Source organism: Thunnus albacares, chromosome 23 (assembly GCF_914725855.1).
Source record: "Thunnus albacares chromosome 23, fThuAlb1.1, whole genome shotgun sequence".
Classification (NCBI taxonomy): domain Eukaryota; kingdom Metazoa; phylum Chordata; class Actinopteri; order Scombriformes; family Scombridae; genus Thunnus; species Thunnus albacares.
In genome coordinates, this window is record NC_058128.1 from 774,970 (window position 1) to 778,739 (window position 3,770).

Here is a 3,770-nt window from a genome sequence, read left to right on the forward strand (position 1 = left end):
CAAAATCAAACTGCAACATAAGACATGTGGATTTAAACCAGTTGTGCAGCTGAATACTGTTTATTTAATATGATTCATCTTATAACAGTTAACTCTTGATGTTCATCTTCCTTATTTGGTCACATGACCTGGTCACATGACCTGAAGTCAGAAAAGCTCCTGGCTTCACTAAGTCTGATGATTTCACTCTCACGTCGTCTCTGCATCTGTGGAAATATAAATGATTCAGTGTGAGATGCTGCAGCCTGAAGATAATCAATCAATACTGAAACGTTGCTTATTTATAAATCATACAGTGTATTGATATGAATTTTAATTAGATTTTAACAATACACGTTAATGTCTCTCTTTCTTCATGTTGAAGTCTCGCAGCGTCTCTGCTCCACAGCTTCCATCTTTAAACCAGCGTCTGACTCTGTGACGTCTGTAGCTGCAGTTCTATGTAGAACACATAAAACAAATTTATACTCTACAAACTAAATGTTCCACTTTGAGCTTTTTATCAGCTGCTCCAACAACAAACTGACACCACAAACCTCTGCTCCATCAAACCTGTCTGACTCTCACAGATCTGCATTAAATCCTCATGTTCCATTCTGAGCAGCTTGCCGACAAACAACCAATCACAAGGCGACCAGGAGGCGACCAGGAAGCGACCAGGAAGCGACCAGGAGGCGACCAGGAGGCGACCAGGAGGGGACCAGGAGGTGACCAGGAGGCGACCAGGAGGCGACCAGGAGGTGACCAGGAGGCGACCAGGAGGGGACCAGGAGGCGACCAGGAGGCGACCAGGAGGCGACCGGGAGGCGACCGGGAGGCGACCAGCAGGGGACCTGGAGGCAACCAGGAGGCGACCAGGAGGGGACCTGGAGGCGACCAGGAGGGATCAGGAGGTGACCAGGGGATCAGGAGGCGACCCCAGAAGTGACCAGGAGGCAACCAGGAGGCAACCAGTAGGGGACCAGGAGGCAACCAGGAGGGGATCAGGAGGGGACCAGGAGGCGACCAGGAGGGGATCAGGAGGGGATCAGGAGGTGACCAGGAGGGGATCAGGAGGGGACCAGGAGGCGACCAGGAGGGGATCAGGAGGTGACCAGGAGGCGACCAGGAGGGATCAGAAGGGGACCAGGAGGCGACCAGGAGGGGACCAGGAAGGGATCAGGAGGTGACCAGGAGGGATCAGAAGGGGACCAGGAGGCGACCAGGAGGGATCAGAAGGGGATCAGGAGGCGACCAGGAGGTGACCAGGAGGGGACCAGGAAGGGATCAGGAGGCGACCAGGAGGGATCAGAAGGGGACCAGGAGGCGACCAGGAGGGATCAGAAGGCGACCAGGAGATCAGGAAGCGACCCAGGAGGGGACCAGGAGGCGACTAGGAGGGAACCAGGAGAGGATCAGGAGACGACCAGGAGACGACCAGGAGGGGACCGGGATGTGACTGTGTTCGTGAGTTAGAGCAGATTTCTCTACTAACGTTACTTTAGACGTGGCTCCAGATAGCCTCAGGCCTGATAGCAGGCTGACTAATGTTAGCGCTAGCGTAGCCTCGTCAGCAGATGTGGGCGGAGTTTGTCCCTGCTCGGCGGTTTGGGAAAGCTCGAAGACTAAGCTGCCGGCTGTGTGGTCTGTCCTGTTGTCACAGTCAGTCCTCCTCTGTTGCTCTTCCTGAGCTTTCTCACATTTTTTTCTCTGTTAAAGGTTTTTAGGGAGTTTTTCCTTATTTGAATTGCAGGTCTAAGGACAGATTGAGGCTACTTTGTGATTTGTGATAGTGGGCTATACAATGCAGTGTTTCCACATAGTCAGGACTGAAATCAACATCACTAAAAATGATTCCGAGTCAAAACACCTCAAGAACACAAGACAGAAACCCAAAATGCTGAAATCTTCCACAGCCTGATACCAGAAGACTGGAGGTTAATGAGGGAATGTTCTGCTGCCCACATACTTTTGACCATATCTGACATTTAGTTATCACAATAAAACCTCTTCATTACGTGTCTGAGTTTTTAAACCGGATTATTTCAGTAATAAGAAGATATTAGTTTGTCATCAGTGAAGCTGTGATCGGCTGCTGTATTGATTTTCTTCTTTGTGTGTTTGTTTTTTTTTAAAGAACAAAAGCTGACAATAAACAGGACGATGACTTCATCAGCTGACAGACGTGCTGAGGCAGAGTCATTGTATTTCACTCATTCTTCTTCTTCTTCTGCTCCCCCACAGATCTGCAGGCAGCACCAGCAGAAAGTGAATTACAGTCGGTTATAAGCAGAAATCTATAAGCTGCAGCCGCGCTGACAAATGATCCCAGTTTGATTTCCTCAGGGGGGCGCCGAGTGTGACGGAGTGCGTCTCAACTGCATGTGTTTAAATTTTTATCACAGAGCCAGCTTTTATTCGCCCTCGGTGAGGAAGATGATGAAGTGGCTGATGGGACGTGACGCCCCGAGGCTGAGAGCTGACCAATCACAGCGAGCCGAGATCAAACCCATCATCACGTAAAAAAAAAAAAATCCACAAAAAGCAAGTCAAATATGAATCTGCTTCCTGTTTCTCTATGTGAATACATAAAGATGATGAACAAGTTATTGTTGCTGCACAGAACAAACAACATGTAAAGTACAGTAAACGCTTTCTTGCGATATATTTGTGATTTATGAGTTTTTGGTGGTTTTATTGTTGATTTTGATGCTGTTGTTGTTGTTTCGGTGTATGTAGAACTCCCTGAGAAGCAGTGTTGATACTGTGATATTATCCTGGTAAAAAAAACCCAATAAGAATCTAATTGTTCTCTTTATGTTGTGGTAACATATGTATGCAAATCTGCAATATTACAACAGGGTGAAACCCCTAGTTTGTTTCTTTTTCCTGTTTTACTGGGGAGCACTAGAGTCTCTTTAAAATCACCGTCCAGCAGCACATCAAGGTGCTAAGAATCCAGAGTCCAGAGAAAGAGGGTCAGGTCTGGTCCAGGAGTAGGGATAGTGAGGTTAAGTTAAGGTCAGAATAGTCGCAGTCTTTAAAAGGTGGCTCCTAACGCCTCTCATATGTGCAGTGAATAAACCGTCTGAGGACACAGCCGGCATATTTCTCTCAATATGCAACGAGTCATTTATAATTTAAAATCAAACAAACAAACACTCCAAATGTGGGAAACCAATAAATCACATGGCCACAGCAACACAAACTAATGAAGCGAAAAAACAAACAACGACTTGACCCGGGCGTATGGTGAATCTAAGCGGCTGTGTGTGTATTCCCTTTGGGCTGCGTTAAAGAAGACGATAACAGGAGGGGTGCTCAGCTGGGAGGCGCAGTCACGTATGTTGCTGTTTCACCAGTAGAGGAGCTAAAAATGTAAAGACTTCATCCTCTGGAGCGCAAGACATTCAATGACAAACATCAACAGTAAGGCTGGCCTGATTGCCCGGGACCAGTATCAGTAACGCCATGTCGGACTGGTAAATCTAGCAACTCACCCGATCAGTGTGCAATCCTTGCACACATTGGAGGGTATTGGCCCACGCCGTTGGCCAATTAAGAGTTGAGGAGGCTGGTAATGTGATGCGTGAAACAAACATCCTTCAGGATTATGTGAGCTGTCAAATAGAGGAATCAGAGGAGCCAGAAATAATCTGCAGAATGTAAATGTGTAAATTTACAACATTTGCAATATAAACAATAAATATGATGTCCACAAATTTCCCATAAATGTCCTCACACTTAAATATGCATAGATACATTTGTCATATTTGTGATTATTTGTATTT

General features: G+C 46.8%; 1 long non-coding RNA gene across 1 annotated transcript; it reads left to right on the forward strand.

Moving 5' to 3' along the window:
* The first annotated feature begins 849 nt into the window (after window positions 1–849).
* Window positions 850–2,523, forward strand: LOC122975642. Its single transcript, XR_006400757.1, has 2 exons — window positions 850–1,240; window positions 1,338–2,523. It is a non-coding gene; the product is annotated as an uncharacterized LOC122975642 (long non-coding RNA).
* Window positions 2,524–3,770: the final 1,247 nt, after the last annotated feature.